Raw genomic sequence first — 11,695 nt, 5'->3', positions numbered from 1 at the left:
ATTCACACACACTTCAGCTGGGTCTGGATCACTGGACCCTGAGACTGGTCCCTCACACACTGAGCCTCACATTCACACACACTTCAGCTGGGTCTGGATCACTGGACCCTGAGACTGGTCCTTCACACACTGAGCCTCACATTCAGACACACTTTTGCTGGGTCTGGATCACTGGACCCTGAGACTGGTCCCTACACACTGAGCCTCACATTCAACGCACTTCAGCTGGGTCTGGTCACTGGACCCTGAGACTGGTCCCTCACACACTGAGCCTCACATTCACACACACTTCAGCTGGGTCTGGATCACTGGACCCTGAGACTGGTCCCTCACAAACTGAGCCTCACATTCACACACACTTCAGCTGGGTCTGGATCACTGGACCCTGAGACTGCTCACTCACACACTGAGCCTCACATTCACACACACTTCAGCTGGGTCTGGATCACTGCACCCTGAGACTGGTCCCTCACACACTGAGCCTCACATTCACACACACTTCAGCTGGGTCTGGATCACTGGATCCTGAGACTGGTCCCTCACACACTGAGCCTCACATTCACACACACTTCAGCTGGGTCTGGATCACTGGACCCTGAGGCTGGTCCCTCACACACTGAGCGTCACATTCACACACACTTCAGCTGGGTCTGGATCACTGGACCCTGAGGCTGGTCCCTCACACACTGAGCCACACATTCACACACACTTCAGCTGGGTCTGGATCACTGGAACCTGACACTGGCCCCTCACACACTGAGCCTCACATTCACACACACTTCAGCTGGGTCTGGATCACTGGACCCTGAGACTGGTCCCTCACACACTGATCCTCACATTCACACACACTTCAGCTGGGTCTGGATCACTAGACCATGAGGCTGTCCCTCACACACTGAGCCTCACATTCACACACACTTCAGCTGGGTCTCGATCACTAGAGCATGTGGCTGTATCTCACACACTGAGCCTCACATTCACACACACTTCAGCTGGGTCTGGATCACTGGACCCTGAGATTGGTCCCTCACACACTGAACCACACATTCACACACACTGCAGCTGGGTCTGGATCACTGGACCCTGAGACTGGTCCCTCACAAACTGAGCCTCAGTTTCACACACACTTCAGCTGGGTCTGGATCACTGGACCCTGAGACTGCTCACTCACACACTGAGCCTCACATTCAAACACACTTCAGCTGGGTCTGGATCACTGCACCCTGAGACTGGTCCCTCACACACTGAGCCTCACATTCACACACACTTCAGCTGGGTCTGGATCACTGGATCCTGAGACTGGTCCCTCACACACTGAGCCTCACATTCACACACACTTCAGCTGGGTCTGGATCACTGGACCCTGAGGCTGGTCCCTCACGCACTGAGCCTCACATTCACACACACTTCAGCTGGGTCTGGATCACTGGACCCTGAGGCTTGTCCCTCACACACTGAGCCTCACATTCACACACACTTCAGCTGGGTCAGGATCATTGGACCCTGAGGCTGGTCCCTCACACACTGAACCCTCACATTCACATTCACTTCAGCTGGGTCTGGATCACTGGACCCTGAGACTGGTCCCTCACACACTGAGCCTCACATTCACACACACTTCAGCTGGGTCTGGATCACTGGACCCTGAGACTGGTCCCTCACACACTGAGCCTCACATTCACACACACTTCAGCTGGGTCTGGATCACTGGACCCTGAGACTGGTCCCTCTCACACTGAGCCTCACATTCACACACACTTCAGCTGGGTCTGGATCACTGGACCCTGAGACTGGTCCCTCACACACTGAGCCTCACATTCACACACACTTCAGCTTGGTCTGGATCACTAGACCCTGAGACTGGTCCCTCACACACTGAGCCTCACATTCACACACACTTCAGCTGGGTCTGGATCACTGGACCCTGAGACTGGTCCCTCACACACTGAGCCTCACATTCACACACACTTCAGCTGGGTCTGGATCACTGGACCCTGAGACTGGTCCTTCACACACTGAGCCTCACATTCAGACACACTTTTGCTGGGTCTGGATCACTGGACCCTGAGACTGGTCCCTACACACTGAGCCTCACATTCAACGCACTTCAGCTGGGTCTGGTCACTGGACCCTGAGACTGGTCCCTCACACACTGAGCCTCACATTCACACACAATTCAGCTGGGTCTGGATCACTGGACCCTGAGACTGGTCCCTCACACACTGAGCCTCACATTCACACACACTTCAGCTGGGTCTGGATCACTGGACCCTGAGACTGCTCACTCACACACTGAGCCTCACATTCACACACACTTCAGCTGGGTCTGGATCACTGCACCCTGAGACTGGTCCCTCACACACTGAGCCTCACATTCACACACACTTCAGCTGGGTCTGGATCACTGGATCCTGAGACTGGTCCCGCACACACTGAGCCTCACATTCACACACATTTCAGCTGGGTCTGGATCACTGGACCCTGAGGCTGGTCCCTCACACACTGAGCCTCACATTCACACACACTTCAGCTGGGTCTGGATCACTGGACCCTGAGGCTGGTCCCTCACACACTGAGCCACACATTCACACACACTTCAGCTGGGTCTGGATCACTGGAACCTGACACTGGCCCCTCACACACTGAGCCTCACATTCACACACACTTCAGCTGGGTCTGGATCACTGGACCCTGAGACTGGTCCCTCACACACTGATCCTCACATTCACACACACTTCAGCTGGGTCTGGATCACTAGACCATGAGGCTGTCCCTCACACACTGAGCCTCACATTCACACACACTTCAGCTGGGTCTCGATCACTAGAGCATGTGGCTGTATCTCACACACTGAGCCTCACATTCACACACACTTCAGCTGGGTCTGGATCACTGGACCCTGAGGTTGGTCCCTCACACACTGAACCACACATTCACACACACTGCAGCTGGGTCTGGATCACTGGACCCTGAGACTGGTCCCTCACAAACTGAGCCTCAGTTTCACACACACTTCAGCTGGGTCTGGATCACTGGACCCTGAGACTGCTCACTCACACACTGAGCCTCACATTCAAACACACTTCAGCTGGGTCTGGATCACTGCACCCTGAGACTGGTCCCTCACACACTGAGCCTCACATTCACACACACTTCAGCTGGGTCTGGATCACTGGATCCTGAGACTGGTCCCTCACACACTGAGCCTCACATTCACACACACTTCAGCTGGGTCTGGATCACTGGACCCTGAGGCTGGTCCCTCACACACTGAGCCTCACATTCACACACACTTCAGCTGGGTCTGGATCACTGGACCCTGAGGCTGGTCCCTCACACACTGAGCCACACATTCACACACACTTCAGCTGGGTCTGGATCACTGGACCCTGACACTGGCCCCTCACACACTGAGCCTCACATTCACACACACTTCAGCTGGGTCTGGATCACTGGACCCTGAGACTGGTCCCTCACACACTGATCCTCACATTCACACACACTTCAGCTGGGTCTGGATCACTAGACCATGAGGCTGTCCCTCACACACTGAGCCTCACATTCACACACACTTCAGCTGGGTCTCGATCACTAGAGCATGTGGCTGTATCTCACACACTGAGCCTCACATTCACACACACTACAGCTGGGTCTGGATCACTGGACCCTGAGACTGGTCCCTCACACACTGAACCTCACATTCACACAAACTTCAGCTGGGTCTGGATCACTGGACCCTGAGACTGGTCCCTCACACACTGAGCCTCACATTCACACACACTTCAGCTGGGTCTGGATCACTGGACCCTGAGGCTGTCCCTCATACACTGAGCCCCACATTCACACACACTTCAGCTGGGCCTGGATCACTGGACCCTGAGGCTGTCCCTTATACACTGAGACCAAACATTCACACTCACTTCAGCTGGGTCTGGATCACTGGACCCTGAGACTGGTCCCTCACACACTGAGCCTCACATTCACACACACTTCAGCTGGGTCTGGATCACTGGACCCTGATACCTGATATGCAGCGAATGAGTTCGGACAATGGCTGGGTTTTCCTGCAGATAGTGAGCCTCAGTATGTTTTCGGTGAAGGAGAGCTTGATGAAAGCGACACTATTTTACTTTTCAAAAAGTTAGAATCACATTGCTGTCACAGTGCCCAATCGGACCTGCGGTCACAGATATCTGACAGCAGGCAATGGCCACCTGGGTCATTTCTTCCTGAGAAGAGTCTGCAGCTGTTCACACACCGTGCTACTGGTTCTCATTGCCAGTGGTGTTGTTACTCTGCAAACACCATTGTACAGAGACAGTGGGAAAGGGGACTCGCTGCTGGAAACACCACCGTTCACAGACACCAGGACAATGGACTCACGTCCACAATCAACATCACTTCAGTTCCAATAAATTCCACAGAGCCGCAGGTGATGGAGAAGCTGTTCGTGAACTGGAGAATGTAAACTTTCAAAGACAATACATGCTGATTGATATAATGATCTGTTTATTATTCTCCAGGATTTTCCACACTCAAAAACCAACACAGTTCTCATTCACTTCCTGATATTCTTCAGCTATTACATCGAAAGGCGTATTCTCCTTTTACACTCCCCTGGGATAACCCACGTGTTCTGATGTTCATCCGGCAATAAACATTCCATGGTCACAACATCCTAAACCTCAATGCTGGGACTTGTATCTCTTTGTGTCCAGGAGCATGATTTAATCCAATTAAACTGCCACTGCTGTTATAACCCACTGTCTACATAATGGTCTTCTACCTTGTTCACAGACACTTACATAGGAAACCGTAGGCCTTGTCAGATATTGCCCAGTGTTATGTCTGAAGAAGCCTCGGCCTGAGTTGTAGCCTGCTGAGGTTCAGGTAAAATATAACTCAGGATACGATGTGTGATGTAAGGCAGATCTAATGTTGGGAATTGCTCTGAACTTTTCTTTCCTGAACTAAATTAAATAATATTCTCAGAGGGTACTTCAACCCATTTTTCAGCTCATCTCTGAATTTAGTCTGGGTTACTGCATAAATACTCGTGTTTGTACAGCAGCTCAAAAGCAGCAGCATGTAGCTGGTAAAGTCTGCAATAAGCATCGGGTCATTGAAACCTGTATGATAATAGTGGTTTGTAATTCGGTATAATAAGAAATATATCACATGCGCCATCCAGAGCAGTATGAAGTTACCGGATATAGCGAAGAGTAAGATGATGGATTTCCTTCGGTTCTCCATCTCCGGATCATTGTGATTCACATCATTTTTGCTGCCCCTCAGCCTCCTGCGGACTCTACTGGCCGCCAAAATGTATCCTACAGTCAGAGCATTGAGCAGCAGTATCAGGAATATTGGGAGCAGTGGGGTTAAACAGCGGTTAATCCAGCCAAATGTTACCCAAGCAGTTACAGTGTAATACTCGGGTTTTGCAATACAGCCCCAGGGTACATGGTCGATTGTATAGTGGGGTTCATATATAAAGTACCAGGGGATGTTTTTTATACAGAACAGCAGGCACACGGTTCCTATAACCAGGGATGCAGTTTTCTCGGTGCAATATTTAGCCCTCAGCTTCTGGCAACAAATGGTAACAAAACGATCGAAAGTGAAAGCGATGGTTAACCAGACAGAAATATCCGTGACTGCACGAACCAGCGCTAGGAGGAAAGAACACACAGATGTGATGTGCAGGAAGGTAGTCTGGAAATAATAATCATTAATCCGATTCAGTATCACATCAGTGAAAATGACCAGTAGATCCGCCGCTGCCATGGTCACCAGGTAGCGAGTGATACATCTGGAGAGACCGCACTTTCCCCGGGACAGGATCACAATCGTCACCACATTAGCTGTAAAAGGGAAACACACAGGAACAGGGAATCAGCCGTCAGGTTACAGCAAGGGAGACAGTTACACAGGATTTGGTGTGAAATGTACTTTACTGCAGGATCTGGGAACTGGAACTGAACTCTTTACCGCTGCTAGAATTGTCCAGCAGAACAGGATTTTAACATACAATTGCAATGTTAAATATCTGTGAGTGTGGGGTAAAAACGCGAAAGTAAACGACTTCACAAAGTGTACCGAAAATACTAATAGACTCTGGAAATTTCCTCGGAGCTGTTACCCTTCTGCCACTGCAACTTCGTCGAAAGTGGGGTAGAAATCCACCGGAGATCCGAGTAAACTACTGGCCATTTAAATGTATGAATAAATGGACAGTGTGAGAATGAGTTATGGATAATTGCGAAAAGTAGCAGTTCAGTGACAGAGGAGGGAATGAACAGGAAACAAATTGAAAATCAGTCATGAATGGTCAATTCTAAATTGGGAGATGGTTCAGGAGCGGTGAGAATGAAGCCTGGCCGAAATGCAGTGAATGCTAAAGGGGAACAACCGAGGGTGAGACAAAGTGCGGGATTTGGGTCCGTGGGCAGGAAAGGGGAGCGGATACAAGGTGTGGGTACGGAATGGCTCAGAGTTCTCATGTTGTATTCGCAGACTGGAGGCTATGAGTAAAGACATTTGGACAAACTAGTCTCAAACACCATGATAATAGGGGAGTTGGTATGTTTGAATTCAACCAAGTTGCAACAGTTACGTTTATAATCCACCAGATGAACATTTAATCTGATCAACTGACTTCGTGGCCAGAAGTCGCAGATCTTTACATTGGTGCCTTGGAAAGTGCAACCCCCCATCTGGACAAACTCTAACAATAACCACAAGGGGGAGATGTTCAGATGTGATCATGAACAAACAACTTTATCTTGCGCCTTCTTCTGTGATCCTAGGAAAAATATACATTCCAAAGTACACAATGGCACAAGGGGCATAATCTTCTCCTCGCTTTTAACGCCTCTAATAATGGAGCAAACCTCAGAGGGAGTTGTGGGTGGCGATCTCCAGACGAAGCAAAGATACAGCACAAGTGACAATAGAGGCTGTAGCCCAGCCCAGGAGATACCTGCCGAGATTCAGCTTCAGAAAGGCTCCGTGGTAAGGTCTTAGCTCTGAATTGGCATAATCCATCTTTAATATTAATCCGGCACATAGCAATATGGAGAATCTGTCTCTGGTGAGAAAGACTGGTGGAAAGTACATCCCAGCGGATGTGGGACATTATATGTACCTGAGCTTCCAGCACAATCTATCAACAATGTAAGATATGCTCAGAAGTGTTTGATTCGGATTCCTTTGGTGTGCAGGATAGTGTGACATATAGCAATTGTTCCAACTTGATATACGTAAAGAGCTCCAAGTGTTCATTTGTAAAAAAATAGAGACAGACAGAGAGCGAGAGAGAGACTACATATACAAAAGAAACATCGGCACTGAAAAGATATCCTGAACAAGATAAGGCGGCTGGTGTAGAAATAATTAACTGAATTCCCGTTCAACTGTGTTTAGACAATACAGTCTTAGCTGGAAATTAAATCACATGGGTATATAAGATTAATATAGTTAATTATGAGTGTGTGGTATGTGGGGTGGGTGGGTGGTTACCATGGATACAGAAGTATAATGGAAATCTACAGAGAAAAATTGACAAAGTAACTCTGAATCAAACACAAAAAATGGGCCGTCCTGTGCTATTTACAAGACGGAGGTGGGCCTTCTTGAACCGCTGCAGTCCGTGTGGTGCCGGTGCTCCACAGAATTGTTAACTGGTGAGCTGCATGAAATAATGGCGAAGATATGAGGAGAAAATATTTCAGACTGGGCTTTTCAAATGGCCAAACCTGTCAGTACTTTATGTATCTCACGTTTAGAGACTCATAAAAGTTGCTAAAATCATGTCCCCTGTTCAGTATTTGTCAAATCACTTAATTAATTCAACAATTGGAACATTATTACAACAACAATAATTTCTACTTATATAGCGCCTTTATAAAACTTCCCGAGGCGCTTCACAGGAGTGTTACAAGACATAACAAATAAATTTGGCACCGAACCACATAAGAATAAATTACGACAGATGACCAAAAGCTTGGTTAGAGGGACGTTATAAGCACTGTCTTCAAGGAAGAAAGGGAGGTATAGAGGCGGTGAGGATTTAAGGAGGCTGTTCCAGAGCTCAGGGCTCGGGCAACTGAAGGCACGGCCACCAATGGTTGATCAGTTAATTCAGGGATGCACAAGAGGGTAGAATTTGAGGAGCGCAGACATATTGGGGGGTTGCGATGCTAAAGCAGGTTACAGAGATAGCGAGGGACGAGGCCATGGAGGGATTTGTACACAGAAGGAGAATTTTGGAATCGAGGTATTGTTGAACCGGGATCAATGTAGCTCAGCGAGCACAGGTGGGATTTCATGCGAGATTGGACATGCACTGGCGAGTTTTGAATGAGCTCAAGTTTACATAGGGTAGAATGTAGGAGGTGAGCCAGGAGTGTGTTGGAGCTGTACAAACTTGAGGTAATTAAGGCAAGGGTGGAGGTTTCAGCAGCAGAGGAACTAAGGCAGGGGCGGAGACGGGCAATGTTATGGAGGTGGAAAAAGGTGGATTTAGTTATGCTGCAGATATATGGCCAGAAGATTATTTCCTGTTCTAATAGGATAGCTCGATTGCGAACTGTCTGGTTCAGTCACAGACAGAAGCACGGGAGAGGGATCGTGTCGTTGGTTAGTGAATACATTTTGTGGCGGGACCCACAGAAAATGTCATCGGTATTCCCAATATTTAATTGGACAACATTTCTGCTCAACAAGTACTGAATGTCGGACAAGCAGGCTGCCAATTTAGAGACATTCGAGGCCTCGCGAGAAGTGGGGGCGATGTAGAGCTAGGTATCAGCAGCCTACATGTGGAAACTGAAGCTGTGTTTTCGGATGATGTTGGCAAGAGGCATCATATAGTATAGAACAGGAGTGGGCCAATGATAAATTCCCGGGGAACACGATATGCAACGATTTATCGTGAGAATAGAAGCGAATGCAAGTGATTTTCTGGCTATGATTAGGGAGATACGGATGGAACCAGGCGTGTACACTCCCACCCAGTTGGAGAGGCATTGGTGGAAAATGGAGTACTCAACCATATCAAAGGCTGGGACTGGTCGAGAATGATGAGGAGGGAAAATTTATCTTTGTCAATGTCACAAAGGATGCCATTTGTGAGTTTGATAAGAGCAGTTTCGGTAGTGTGGCATGGTGGATACCAGACTGAAGGGATTTAAATATGGAGTTCCGGGAGGCGACAACATGTTCAAGGACTTTAGAGTGGAAATTAAGGTTGGAGACGGGGCGATAGCTTGCAAGCCCAGTGTGGTGAAGGGTTGTTTTTTAAGGAGAGGGGTGATGACGGTAGATTTGAAGGAGAGGAGAGGACCTGAGCTGAGAGGACCATTAACAATGTCAGCTAACACTGGAGCCAGAAAAGGAAGTTGGGTGGTGAGCAGCTTGGTGGGAATAGGGTCAAGATCAAGTGAGCTGGAAGTGGGTCTCATGGATAAGATGAGCATGGAGAGTTCAAGAGGGGCAGATCAGGGAGAGACTAGAGAGAGATGCGACTTCATGGCTAGGGCAGGGTGGAAACTTAGGGGATGTTTGACCCGTTGGGCTAGAGGAAGGAAGAGAAGTGGCAGAGGCAGCTGATTGGGTGGTCTCAATCTTTGAGACAAATAATTCCATGAGCTACTCACACTTGTTGTTGGAGGTGAGTGTGGTGGAGACTGGGGAGAGGAGTTTAACAAGAAGGTTAACAGTCGAGAATAGTAGCCGGGGGTTATATTTCCATTCTAGAATGATGTTGGAATAGTGAGCAGTTTTAGCAGACACGAGTAGGGCCCGATAATACTTTATGTGGTCTAGCCAAATCTGGCGTAGAATGGTTAAATCAGTTGTTCGACACATCCGTACAAGTCTGCGGCCCTTGTACTTGAGTGATCGAGAATGAGGGCCGTACCAGAGAAAGGCCAGAGTGAGAGAGATTATTTGTTTTAATAGGAAATAGGGCATCAAAGGTGATGCTGAGGGGATATTTGGGGAGATTGGTGGCTGCAGAAATGTCATTGTCAATTAATTCATTATCTCCTCGGTTTAAACAGAGTCACAGTTTAAATAGTGCTGATACCTGATTAACAAATATTCTAGTAACAAAATGATTTGACAATTATTCTTGTTTCTAATTGCAGCTGCTATATAATGACAGGACAAAAAGGGAAACAATGTCCTTCTCTCACTGAATCCAACCACCACTGTTGCCAGTTACAATTAAAATATCATTACTACTGTGTCTTAATGTTTCTATATTCCAAGCTCTCCATCCCTTCAGTCTCCGGTTCCACTGCCTGTGCAATGTCCCAAATATAATCATTACATGTGTGTATAACTGGCTGCAAATGTTTAAAAATGAAATTTGCAGCCACGGACCATAACTGTGCTTGGTGCACGAATTCAGCTCTGAGTAAATACATCACCACTGTGGTTTCAGGAATTGCTTGAAAACACAACCGTATTTCCCAGAATTGGCGTGAAATAAAACACGTGTATTTTACACTCCAGCAAAGTTAATATGCGCTTTCACTGTTTGTCAGAAGATGGTTTCTACAACTTCGTAACATACTTTGTAATGTAACTAAATGTATATATATACTAAAGCAAGATCCACAAATACAACATCTGGTTGGTAAAGTTGGCTAAGGTTTGCGTTATTCGGAAATACTGCCATGGGAATGCCATACGAATGTCAGATTGGATTTTCGACAGGGTATCAAACCCAAAAACTTCTGATTCAGATGGGAGCCCCGGCTGTTACATTTCAAGGCCAGGTAGATAAGTTAACCAGAGCATGCAAAGAGGAGAACATTAGCGAGGGGTTCCTGACGCTGCTAACGATTAACTGAAACAATTTCACACTCCAACGACATCCCACTGTGTGAATACTGGGCTCATTCTCACTTAGAACCGCATTGCTCCGAGACATTCCATGTAAAACAATGTTAGGTTTTGAGTTGGAGAATCAAAAACATTGTAATATCAATAAACATCTCGCAAAGTTTGGAGGGAATGGAGGACAGATATTCTCGGAATTTCCGATAGTGACACAAACCTGACAAATAATCACCCCAGGACCGACAGAGCAATGACCAGGCCCTCCAGGTAATACAGCGAGACACGGATTTATGCAATCTGTAACCTGTTAAAATGAGTGATGGAACCTCTATGGACTGCAGGATATCATCGGACATTTTTTCCTGTAGAACATTCAGATACACTGAAATTGGACCTGCGATTGCCGGAAATCTCATTGCAGAAATGATGACTCTGGTGCTTGACGTATAGGAACGCAGGATTAGATCATTCTGCCCCACAAGCCTTTTCCACCATTCCAGTAGACCATGGGTGATCGGCACCCTCACTCCAATTACCGTCTTGGTTCCATATCCCTTGATACCCTGACCTTAACAAATCTATCGATCAGAGTCTGTAAAATTACAACTGACCATTAATGGACAGAATTTTGTGAGAACGAGTGTTAGATTTCTCCTCGACTTTGTGTGAGAAAGTGTTTCGTGATTTCACTCCTAAATGGCCGAGCTCACCGCCATAGGAAACAGTCTCTGTGCCTACACTATCGAACACCTTTATCTATTTAAATAGCTCGGTTATATCACGTTTCGCCCTTCTAAACACAATGGAATACAAGGCAAGGTTATGTAACCTTTCCTCATATTTG

The sequence above is a fragment of the Pristiophorus japonicus genome, unplaced genomic scaffold (genome assembly GCF_044704955.1).
Source record: "Pristiophorus japonicus isolate sPriJap1 unplaced genomic scaffold, sPriJap1.hap1 HAP1_SCAFFOLD_271, whole genome shotgun sequence".
NCBI lineage: Eukaryota > Metazoa > Chordata > Chondrichthyes > Pristiophoridae > Pristiophorus > Pristiophorus japonicus.
Note: the sequence above shows the minus strand (reverse complement) of the source record.